Source organism: Sciurus carolinensis, chromosome 13 (assembly GCF_902686445.1).
Source record: "Sciurus carolinensis chromosome 13, mSciCar1.2, whole genome shotgun sequence".
Lineage (NCBI taxonomy): Eukaryota > Metazoa > Chordata > Mammalia > Rodentia > Sciuridae > Sciurus > Sciurus carolinensis.
This window is the reverse complement of record NC_062225.1, coordinates 76,308,245-76,321,034: the sequence shown is the minus strand read 5'-3', so window position 1 is coordinate 76,321,034 and position 12,790 is coordinate 76,308,245. Positions and strand designations below refer to the sequence as shown.

Genomic DNA, 12,790 nt, shown 5'->3' with positions numbered 1-12,790 from the left:
GTGTGTGTGTGTGCACGCGTGCGTGCGTTTTGGTTTTGTTCTTTGTTTTTTTTTTTAAGTTCATAACTTATTCCGATCCACAGATTTGTGGGGGAAGGAACCGATGATGTCTTTAATTAAATATTGCCACTCCCTCCTCCTTAAGGTCATTACAGTCAATAAGGGGGAGGAGAAATATCTCTTTAGAAGGCCTTTCAAATGAAAAAGAAAATGAACTACTGAATGCAAAAACATTCTTATCTAGCCAACATCCTTCCTTCGGTTGTGATTTAATATGTGCACAGTGCTATACAGAAATACAAAGCAGCTTGGGAAAAAGTCTCAGCCCTAAGAATCTTATAGTATTAAAACTCTAGTAATCCCACACAAGAGAAAAATACAGCAAAGCCTGAGCGTGGCCCCTGCAAGCCAGCGTGCTCCGCCCCCGGTGACCCAGGGGCTGTGGGGCGTCTCCAGAGAGCCCTGCACGCTGCTTTTGATGGCTGAATTTTATTAACTGTTTTTTCATTACTCCTGACGGACTTGGCAATGAACTCTTATCAGTGTATTGTGGCGAGTACAAGTCAATTAATTTCTTTTAAATAACTTCAACTGAAATCCTATTTGATTTATATTCCAAAAATGATTTCCATTCTGCTCCTTCCTGAGATTATAGTCCCGGTGGAGTTAATCACACTGGCTGCACAGTCACCCATACCCCTGGGAGAAAACAGGATCAAGGAGAGAAGGAAATGAGAAGAAGGTGGAGCTGAGAGCATCCTAAAGACCTTTTATGCAGAGGAGGCCACGCTCTGTGACAGGAGAGTGGATTTAAATCTTGACTTCAGAAAAGCATCTCCTACTTGTTTGTGGGTGGCGGGGGGTGGGGGGCAATTGAGAAGCACCAGCACTGTCCCGAAGATCGGGGAGTCTTGACTAAGAATCATGACCGTGACCACTGGTTGCTGTGGTTGATGCTGAGCTGTCCCCCTGTTTGGTACCCAGAGGTTTGGGGGCTGGTGTCCAGGAGCCCCTCCTTGGCTGGCCCCAGCTGTGAGCTTCTGATCCATAGATGACCTGCTATGTGGGGCCAACCCAGTCATGGTCGGGAGTGACAGCTGTCACAGTGAACGGGTACGGCAGTCACACCATCCCAAAGGAGCTGGTGTGAGTTGGGTGGCATTGGGCACAGAGCACAGAGCTTAGTGAGCAGCAGGCAACAGTGACACGGGGATCAAGCTCCAGAAGGAGGGTGGCTCCACCCTCCGGGAGATGTGGTGGCCAAAGCCCAGGGTGGGGCAGGTGCAGGGCTGGTGAGAGACGCCTTCTTCCACCCAGCACAAGGCTGCCGGGTCAGGTCTGGCAGACTGCGGGGCAGACAGCAATCACCACCCCAGTGAAGAATTCAGGGCAGTTAACCAGTTTGGCAAAGATGGGTTTGGGTAAACACATATTTGCAAGATAACAGCTGTGGATGCTGTGTTAGCTTGGTAAGGCTGCCCGACTAAGTAGCACGGCCGGGGTCCTGAACAGCACAAGTGTATGTTCTTACAATGCTGGGGTTAGCGTGTCCAAGATCAAGAGGGCAGCAGGGTTGGTTCCTTCCCAGGGCTGTCAGACTGCTGGCCTCAGAAGCTTCTAAAGCATTTGATAAAATATGTGAATTCCTAAACTACCAAATTAAAACCTTTAGAAGTAGGGCCCAGGATTCGTCATTTAAATGAACTGTGTGAGCTCTCCAGGAGATTCTGGTGCCAAGCAGGCTCTGCTGTGTATGGAAGTAGAGACCAACACAGCCCCACATTCCAGGGCCCTGAGGTTGAGGAAGCAAGCCACATGAAACAAGTAGAGAAAACCTCAGGCGCAGTGTGATCAAGTGCCCAACCAGTTGGATGGCAGAGACTTAGTGGGAGGTGGAAGGAGGTTACCACCGTGGGGAGAGGTAGGGAGACAGTCCCCGAGGGCGATGTTCACGCATCTTCTCTACACGGAAAGCATCCAGGCCGAGGGTTACAAACACATAAAGGCAAGATGCCGGAAGATGTGGGCACCTGTGTAAAAACCTACCTTAGTCCTGAGAGTGTCTTTGAGCCGTGTATCGCTTTTGTCTGTATCAAAAAACAACACGTTCTGTGTTTTCTGAAATGCCTGTTTGCTGTCTGGGGATGTGATACCCGTGCCTGACACCTCGACACTCCACAAAGGCCTGCGGCTTGAAGATTTTGGAAGGTCTGTGGGTCGGTGGCTGAGCAGGCTCTCAAGGAGGAGGGAGGGGGTGGGAAGACCGGGCCGTGAGCACCGCTAGTGACTTCTGACTCCACAGGTGAGTGTTGACGCTGTTGTTTTAAGTGGCATTATCCTGCCCATCTTCCTATACACCTATTGATCCCGGCCACACAGACATGACAGACCGCACAGAAAGAAATATGTCAGGGCTCACGGTGGAAAAGAGCGTGCCTGGAAATGGCAGAAGCCGGGGTGCGTCCTGTGGATCTGGAGCTGATTTCCACTTACGAGCTGGCTGACCTGGGCAAACGAGCTGCCTTCTCTGTGCCTCAGTTTCCCCATCTTACAAAGAAGGATCATAAGAATAGCAATCACACAGCGTTGTGGGGGATTAAATAGATTAATTATGAAAGGAGTTTAGCATAGTGCCTGGAATATGCAATAAATGTTAGCGATCAATATATATTTTTTCCACCTGGATGAGTGATGTTCTGCACATTTACTTCAATCAAGATATCATGGCTGCTCTCTGAGGACTGAGTAGTCACTAACAAATCCATTTTCCTTATCGCAATCTATATAGCTCAGTGAGCTCTCTGCTTTCTGCTCCAAGCCACGAGCAGAGAGCTTTGCCTCCAGACTGAGATGATACATCCCCCGGCGCAGGGCTCTGCGTGCTCCTCTCAATCCAGAGGGGTTGCGTGTTAGTTAAAGGGTGTCTCTTCCAGCCCCCGGAGATTCCAGGAACTAACAGCCTGCTCTGCTCTGGTGACAACGGTGACGTGCTGTGCTTTTCTGTCCGCACAGCGGGGGCTTTGCTTCCTGTGAGGAGACATCCCTAAGCACACTCTCTACTCTGCCACAACTTCCCTTAAACCAAGTCCCTGGAGGCACATGACCTAGGGCCAGGGAGTATGGCCAGAGTGATGGGGTCCACGTCAGTTAACCCTGACGGGCGTAAGAGGTGGGTGACACCTCCTGAGAGCACATCTCTTCTCAGCGGTCTCGCACCGTGTTGGAGTGGACTCAGCCTTAAGCCTGTTAAAATCATGGTGCATGTTGAATCAGGGAGGGGGGAAAGGTCAGAGGCAGAACTTGCCGAGTTCTATTTGAGGATTAGCTCTTTAATCCAATTTCTTTTTCCTAAACAATCAGATAGAAACCTGCCAGCAAGAGTTGAACAAAAGCAGGGCTCCCCAGTTGAGGCAGAGGTGGCCCTTTCAGGGCCCCACATGGAATCCTAGGATTTCTCTGAACCCAGCTGGGAAACTCCTGCTCTCATCTGGGAATCATCCTGGCCATCTAAGTCAGTACCTGGCTTCCAGGCCTCTGTGCACCACACAGTGGACAGGGTGCAGGAGAGAAGGGACCACTGTGCCAGAACCAGGCAGGTTTCATTTTGAATGATCCCTGCAGACCTCTGGGCTCAAACGCACTGTGCGAACTGACTTTTCTGCACTCCCCACATCTGACTCCCGGAGCTGACTGAGGCCTGAGTGGGCACGTTGAACAGCTTATTGTGTTAAGGCAGACTATCGCTCTGCCCACTTTGGTTACTAGTCTCCTCCTCCCTCCCACGTCACTCGGGGGACAGGAGGACAGAGGGAGGAACAGGAAGCAATGGGCCTTAGGAAGCGAGCAGGAGCCGGGTGCAGGACCCACCGAGGATACCTGGGTTTATTTTGTCAGGGGAAGCTGCAAATCCCAGAAGGCCCCATGTGTAGACTTTCGCTTGTAGTCTACAGCCACCCAATTTTCTATTATTATTATTTTAACACCACATTTGGCCCTATTTTTAAAATCTGCTGCACTTGGGCAATTTTGTCTGACGTCAGCTAGCTGCCGGCAACTCTGCTTGAAAACAAGAATAACCAAATCTTCTAAGGAGTAATGCTGAACCTGCTTCAAACGCAATAAATCACAAAAACCATTGTTTACGATAAGTGGTATCTGATTGCTGTTAGAACCTGTGTTTATTGCTTTTGTGCATTATGGTCTCTTGTAATTTGGACAGCCAGAAATTGTATTCCTTTATGCAGCGCGTAGGAAGGGTTTGTAAGGAGGGAGGCATCTGTAATTATGCTGCCAGGGAGTGGGACTGGGGAGCCAAGGAGCATGAAATGCAGTTGCCTGTTTTTCCTGAGGAGCGGGGCATCAGGCTTTCCACATTGCCTGTTCTTGGAACCCTCCCGGCACCTTCAGAGAGCTGGGCAGGGCAGGACAAACAGGAGGCAGACTTGGAGTCACCGTGCTCCATCAGAGAGCCCTTAAATGGCCTCAGGGAGCCAAGTGCAGGTTGGGCAGGCAGCCATCAGCCCAGCTGGGCTGATGGTTTTCCCTGGAAATTGCCTTGGACGCCCCTGCAAGTGTCTTCCCTCATTCTAGCCCATTCTGACAAGTACCCAATGGGCTTCGTGGGTAAGGGCTGACAGCAGAGGGGCAAGGACAGCTGATGGAAGGATTCTTTGGGAAGAAGCTATTCGACCCTGCAGCCTGGGTCTCAGCACATCGTCAGTTAGTACATTGGTGATGTCTCTGGGTTTCTTTGAGGTGCTGTTGTGAAGCGGGGCAGTGACTGGGGCACGGTGCTCTGTCATTCTCATAACTCAGCCTTGGACTCTAAGAAGAGATCTGGGGTCTCTGACATTGACCGTGCTCCATCGGTCCTCGCTGCTTTGCTTCAGGGCTCCCCAACTCGGAATGCTCATCCCTGTCCATCTCACCTGGACAGAACCTGCCGATCCTCCAAGTTCCTGCCCTGCCATCAAAGACGTCCCTGAATTTCCTCCTCTGGTATTCTCAATCTCCACAGAAGTTCTACAGCAGCCCCCAGTCCCTCAAGCTCAAAACTCAAGTCCCTAAAACTCATGGTTCCCCCTGGACAGGTTTCTTTCCCCTGACTCCAGCACTAGCCCCACACACAGAGGCGCTCAGAACTATTTGTTGAATGAATGAACTTGAGAATCACTCAGTGCCAGCCCTTCGCCTCCTGGATATTTCTCTAAGTCGTCCCTCTTCCCCATTCCTACCATCCTGGCCCCAGGGAGGATCCTTACTGGGTCTCAGTAGGCCCTTTCTGAACTGCCCATCAACACCTGCCACCACCACCCTTGCCCCGGGCACTCGAGGAGCTGGTGTTTGGGTTGATGGTTTTCCCTGGAAATTGCCTGGGCGCCCCCTGCAAGTGTCATTCCCATGCCTTGGTCTCTGCCTGCCCTCCACCTCTTCCACTCACCCTCTGCCTGTTTTGCTTTATTTGCCCCAAGTCCTTCACCGTTCCTGAGCGCACCATTACTACCTGTTTTCTATCACAAAAGACGTGTTCTTTCCCTCTGACATCCTTACCCCTTCTTCACCTGGCTTCCCCTCTTTGGACTTGATTAGTCACCATCTACCTCCAGGAAGCCGATTCTGATTGTGCCTACAGGCCTTGGGGGGCCTTGTCTCTCCCCCTGCAGCCCCTGAGTTTCTCTGTAATAACTCATCACAATTAGAACGAACTTGAAATATCTCCCCCTCAAGGCAGGAATACTGTGTAGTCTGTCTTAACAGCCCCAGCACCCGGCACAACGCCCGGCCTGTAGAAGACTGTCCATGAATGAGGCCCCAACTGGAACTGACACTGCTGCTCAAATAGCACCAGGATCAGAGGATCAGAGCGTTTATTTCAGCACCAAATTGTACGCAATTGTGTGTTCGCTTAAAGCAAGTTCAAAGATGGCTTCCCAACAGATGCACACCATAGGAGTTGGTGTCCCGCACAGCCCATCGGTGCATCCCCAGCCATCATGTCTCCCGGAGGACCTGAGCCCTCGCTCAGAACAAAGACTCAGCCAGGGGTTGCAGCCTTCCACAGTGTCTGAGCCCAGAGCACACGCTCCTCAGTGGAGGCTCCCTGAGTGAACCCAGGAGGAGCTGCACTGACACGCTGATGGATAGTTGTCCCGTGGGGCCTGGGACTAGTCAAGCATGCTTCATTAAAGAGATGAATGGATCATTCATGATTCGGAAGCCGCAGGTTCTAGTCCGATCACCCAGACCCTGGCATTAATTTGACACCAAGTGGATGAAACAGCATCCACTATGTCCTGTAGTGCTTAGAAGGGTTTTCTGAGGCTCCTGGACTGGACCCTAGGTGTGGCATTAGATCCCCCTGCCCAGCTCCACTTCCAGGAGACCCTCACGTCTGCTCCAGGTGCACCTACCTGGCACCCACTGGGCGGGGTTGGTCTGCCCTATGGAACCACTGCTCAGGGCCTAGTGTCAGGTTTTCCAGATCTGTTTTAACAAGTCCCCCTCCTCTGTTTCACACACACACGCACACATACACACAGGTCAAGCTCACCGCCAACACCCACACTGCAGAACCTCAGGGGACAAAAAATGGGGTTTTTGTGCCCCAGTTCAGCAAGCTAGATTTTGACTGTGTTGGCTGCCATGGTCTGGCTGGGTGCCCCAGGACTAGGGACAGCTTTGTGTCTGTAGGAAAGTACCTTCTCAGACAGCCAGCTGCCTGGCAAACTTTTTGGAATTCAACTGTTCATGAGCAAGGGCCCGGACCCTTAGGCTGGTTGGCCCATCAGCAGATCCTCTAGGGCTCAGGTTTAGGCTGCTCTAGTCACTGGGAAGGCTGAGGAAGATTTAGTGGACACAGTCCAGCTCGCCAAGCCCTCCCAGTCTGGTAGGGGGTGGGTCAGGGTAGAGGGCCCCCATGCAGACCCTGGGCACAGAACCAAGTCTCATGTGCAGGGTCCACTCAGGAGGATCGAAGGCCAGTAGACAGCGGGCTCCAGGGAACAAGAGGCAGAATGGGCTTTGTTGGGCTGGTGACCAGCATACCAGGAGCAGAAGCCTGGCTGCCGAGCTGTAGCACAGAAAGTATGGAGCTGGCTTCTGTCAGCTGCTTCACAGCACGGAGGCTGCAAAGTCCAGAGAGAGGACTCGTGCAGAACACGTGTGCTGCTCCGACCACTGTCAAAGTGAACGGCAGAGTCGTATCCTTGCTCAGTCGCTGTCCTCCAGCCTGGGGGCCTCCCATCTACTGGCTTCTTTTTTCTTGAAACTTAGACACATAAGCAATGTGACAGAAAAAAATTTAAAGGAACCTAGTTAATATGAAATTAGAAATCATCAGCCTTTCCAAAATCTCTTCCCTTCTCTTCAGCAGAGCAGACACAGGACTGTCTTGGGCTTTCCACTTTGCTCCTAACGGGATTCCATGTCTGGGTCCCCGTGTGTCATCAGAGCCCACACCACGTGACCACCAGTGTGCCCTGGTTCCTAGGCCTGAGTTTACGCACCAGCTCCCACTCCACCATTGGAAGAGCACACGAGTGTGGTGTCTTCGTCCTCTGGAGGGACCTTGGCTTTCCAGGCACCGAGCCTTGTGAGGTCACCGAGATATGAGAGTGAGGGTAGTAATTTCGTCTCCCTCAGACTGTGTAGGTTTCTATCTTGACTCCATCAGGGACTACACAGATAGATCATTTTTACTCATCTATAAAATGCAGACAACAGGAATTCGTAATCCACAGGGTTATTGTGGGAATTAAATGAGATAGTGCATGGCTCATAATAAATGACCACTAAAGGACAGCATAGGAGTAGGAATTACAAATGCTATTGTAATTATTACTCTGGGAGAACAGTTCTGGGCTGGGGGCCCTGTTTGCCAGCACATCCATGACTTTCAGGAGCATTCAGCTGGTGCAGGCTCTGGTCTGAAACCAGAAAATTCCTTCCTCAGCCCCACTGTGAGGATCCAGAGTGGAGGAGATATGAGAGGTGACCTCTAACCCTTTTCTCACATTACCTTGACCTTGAGTTGTACAACATTCTTTTTTTTTTTATGTTTTTTTACTTGGAGTAAAGGCATGAGAGCTGAGCCCACCTGGCAGACTGATGACAGAGCACAGTGGTCCTCTGGGGAAGATCAGCATCTGGGCCAAAGAAATTAGGGAGCACAGCTGTAAGGAGGTGGAGGACCCAACGCTCAGGCCTGTCTTTTGGCTGAGCCCAGGACTCCCAATCTGGTCTGTGTTTCTGCCATTTCCTTAGTCTGGAAAGACAACCCAGAAATCCTACCAAGACATGCCCAGGCCCTGCCATCTCTTCCAGGGAGGCTCAGTGCATCCTCCATGCTGGTGTGGGCTCTCCCCCAGCCCAGTCCCCAGTGCTGTCCCTCCTGGGGTGCACCTGGGCACCCTCTAGCCTGCACCAAGACCTGGGACACTTCTCAGCCACCCATGAAGAGCTGTCTGTGCTAGACAGAAGCCCTCACTGGGCCCACCCATCATGTCCATGGCCTTGGGTCACAGTCATACCCTACCCTCCATAGTCACTCCTATCTCTAACCTACCCCACAGTTCCCTCCCTTCTCCTGTCCCCGTAATATGAATCAGGTGACCATCCCCAAGAAAGTGACTCTGGATACCCTAACCGGCATCGAAAACCGCCAGTGTTCTGTGTCCTTTGAGCTCTTGGAGGAACACTTTCTTTGCAGTAGTGACTTGCCCCAGGCAGTCCCCAGGCCAGAAAAAGGACCTGGCCTGTGGGCCTTGGGAGGGCTACTGTTCCATGTGGAGACTGCTCATCATTGGGATCCTGCACAGACTGTGGCCCGAGGTGCACCTTCCAGCTCAGCACTGTTCTAGGGCTCCCGAGAGCCTGTATCCAGAGGCAGCGGCAGGAGCTGTAGTCGCCGAGCATGCCTGGGCCTCCCTGGGAATACTGACCCTGACCATGTGGCCTGCTCCTCCTCTGCCCTCAGGCCAGGGCCCACCCACTTGCTAGGCCCCCTCCCAGAACACTTGCAGCCGGCTCCAGCTCCCCTTGGAGGCCTCTGCAGGGCCCCTGGCCACAGCTCCCACCCCACTGCGTCCACTCCTCCTCCTAAGCATTCTCACCTGCTCGCTCAGTCCCAGAGTGCCACCATCTCTAGGATCTGATAACTCCCTGCTGGCCAGTGCACCACAGTCCCCAGGCAGATGTGGCTGCCCCTCCCAGCCCAGGCCTGTCCACAACAGAACCTGACCCTAGCCCAGAATCTGTCGATGCTCCACCTGGGGGCTTTCAGCAGAGGGTTGTCAGCATAAACCTCTCTGGGGTGTCATCCACCCATGAAAGAAGCGGTAAGCAGGTGCAGGCACAGCAGGGTGGGGCAGAAGACCTCTCTGTCTCACAGGAGGGGCCAGTGACCAGTCTGGGCATGGTAAAGCCCTTGCTAAACAAACTGCAGCCCAGGCGATGCCAAGTTCCCCTGGAAGTGGGGTGCTGGTGAGATGTACGCTGTGTTCTTTCTGTCAGGTTTGGCATCTGTAGTTTTGCGGGATTTGGGGCAAATACCTCAGTTGCCTGACCCGGGCAGTGGAGGTCTGCAGGTAGAGGGGCCCGAGGGGGCCCTTCCATCTGGCTTTCTGGATTCCTTGACTACTGAAATCAAAAGCAGTGCCTTCAGGGTGGGCGCAAGGGAAGAGTGAGAACAGAACACACCATGCTTGCTGGTGCCAGAATCCAGGAGTAGACACCTAGAATCTCCCACCCCTGACTGGAAGCCAAGGTCAGGCCACTGCCCTGATGCTTCTCCTGTGCCTGAGACCACGGCACCACCAGAACTCACTGCAAAGGGTAGGTGCTGGTGATGAATCAAACAATCCTTTTCAATTTGTGGACCACTTACATCCCCAATACTTTGGCGGGGGGGGGGGGGGGGATGCTGTATCATAGCACATTCAAGTTTAAGGTCATTTTTTCAAACATTTCTTTAGAACAACACAAATCCTCATTATAGATATTTCTGTGTTTTAGCAAAAGGAACCCTAGTCATAGTGCTGAGATCCTCAAATAAAGTTCAATTCATTTTCATCTCTTTTTCCTTCTGAACATTATTGCCGGAAATGTTACATTATCATAAACCAGAGTTCAGGATGCATGTAGGGTTTCAACAATTGTCACTTTTCTCTGTATACAAATTCTGATTGCTGCCCACATTTTACAAAGGACTGTCTCCCTCGCTCTGGTTTTTCCATCTTTGTAGATATTTTTCTTCAGCTACCCTAGCTCAGACACAACCCTAATGGTTAGATGTAGGAGAGTTGATGGTGAAATGTCCTGTGTGCTTCTGTCCCTCTTCTGCCTAGCATGTAGAGCAACAAACCTGGGGTGAGATGTGTGCAGGAAGTGGGGTGAGATGGGATTGATGCAGGGGGGCTCCCTTTGGCAAACGTGAAGGACCCCTGGAGCAAGCTCTGAGCCCAAGCCCTGATGGCCGGCCCTACCTGCATGAGGAGGGACAGAGGGCTCCCACACAGAGGTTCATGCACTGGGAGTCTCCAGGTACCTTTTCTTTTCTATTAGACATGTCACAAACCTCTGGTAGAATGGATACCCCTTCCCAAAAGGATCTCAGGGTCCAGGCCTGCTCTCTGGTGCACTGAAGCTGCAGGTGTGGCCTGCCCTTAGGCCCATCTGCTGGTATCAGGGCCAGCTGGGCAGGTGTAAGCTCCAAGCCTGCACAGGCAGGCTGCTCCTCTTGCATCCTACCTGGAAAAAAAAAGCAAGCTTTGGAGCAGATAATTCTATGTCTGAATAACACTTATGAGCTGTGTCAGCTTGGAAGAGGGCCTTTGCTCCTAAGCAAGAGCTATCTTCTGCAAATGAAATTTATAATAAGTGCAGCCAAGCCAGGAGGGCAAAACTAGATAAAATATACCACACCCCTTCCCAGTGCCTGGCACCTGGGACGTGTATGTAGAGATGGTGGGCAGTGCCTGCCTGCATTCCTCATCCACACACTCACCTCCTTCAGCTTCTCCTCTGGGTCTTCCTCTCTTTTGCTTTTAATTCCACTAAACCCCAACTTCCTTTTATTTTAACCATATTGGACAAATCTTTCTGGAGGGAGCCACTTACTCTCCCCCTTCTCCCACAGCATGTTGGCTGGAAGGGCATATCCTCCATACGGCCCAGGCACTAAGCACCTTCCAGGCAACCTCCTTCCCATACCTGACAGTAGGTACCGCTTGTAGCCCCATTTCTTGCAAAGGAACAGACCCAAAAAGTTGAAGCAAATTGTTTGAGGACGTGCAGATGATAAATGTCAGAACCAAGATAAAAGGCACAGTTGGGTTCCACAGCCTGTGCTTTTAACTGACCTGAGCCTTAAGAGTAGTGTTTGTTATGCAGCAATGTGTCAGCACTCAGGTCCCATACAGGTAGTTAGGCCACTGGCCCCTGAACGACAGGACCGATGCTCATGGTGCTGGCTGAGGGTATGCACCTGCTTTTCAGTCTTTCTGCCTCCCCTCATTCTCATCCATTAAACTTTCCTGAAACAACAGCACTCCCCACCACACACACATACACACACACCCCTACCGTGGACCTACTTGTTAGAATTGTGTGCGAAGGAGCATTCATAGGCTATGAAGGAGAAGGCTGGGGCTCCTCTGCGAACATTGAGCTTCTGCACTGTGGTGCCTTCAGGTTTGTTCTAAGGCTTTGTTTATTTTGGTTATATTTGGAACAAAGGAAGGATGGTTGTTTATTTTTTCCAGCACTGGGGATCAAACCCAGGGCCTTGGGCAAGTTAGGCAAGCACTCTACCACTGAGCTACACCCTTGGCCCTAGGATGTCTATTATTTCTGGGAAAACTTTTACCTTTTCTGAAGTCTAATCAGGGGAAAAAAAAAAAGCCCTTTAGGCAAAGTTGGATCACTATCCAGCAGGGCAAGAAGGTGGAGTTCTTTTCCCACAGAAGGCGCCCAAGGTCTTAGAGGACCAGATTAGAAACTTGAGGTCCAGCCCCTAGGGATGGGACCCAAGCCCTGGGTCCAAACACCTAGCTTTTATTCCTAAGTCCTGTGTCAACATGCTTCAGATGAAGTAAAGTCATCTACCATCTTGAGGCCAAATCTGCCATCGAATAGTTCTCTCTACCGTCAGACAGACGCGCAGCACTCTCCCCAGCCACCCACAGAGGTGACAAGGGCCTTGTGAACGTGTAGACTTTTGTGAACTCAATTCTGCCATGCCAATTGCAGTCCCACGGAGCTGTCCACCTGAGTGAATGTTGGAGCTGTGTCTAGAGAGCCTGCAGGTGGCCCTGGGCATTTGATGGGAGGCGCATGTTTTCCCAGACCTGGAGGAGGTAGGAGGGCCTTGTGACTTCCACTGGAACCAGTTTACACTTTGTTCAGCAAATCTGCAGCTCCCAGTGTGTGCCACCTGGGTGCCAGTTGGTGGCAACACGGTGCATGCAGTGGGCCAGGGCAGAGGGGAGAACAAAAACGAGAGCCCAGGTATTTGCCACAGAGAGTTTTCCAGCCCTCCTAGGATCCTTCCTCCATTATAAAGCAAAGAACATAAATGCTAAACTTGGGGGTTCTTGCCAGTGCTGATAAGGAAAACCAGAGAATGCTGGAGTCTTGTTAAGAAAACCCTAACATTTTAGGCTTATCACTGCTATAACATAATACAGGAAATATGTTAATTCTAACCTCCGTGGGTTCCCCCAGAATCCCTTTCAGCTGAGGCTGGCAGGGATGAGCTGCTGTCCTGTGGAGAGTGGAGCCTGGTCTGGTTTGG

General features: G+C 51.5%; 1 protein-coding gene across 1 annotated transcript in view; it reads left to right on the top strand.

The window, feature by feature from the left end:
• The window catches only part of Klhl29 (kelch like family member 29), a 285,354-nt gene that overhangs the window by 106,186 nt on the left and 166,378 nt on the right, over window positions 1–12,790 (top strand). The gene's annotated exons all lie outside the window — the stretch shown is intronic.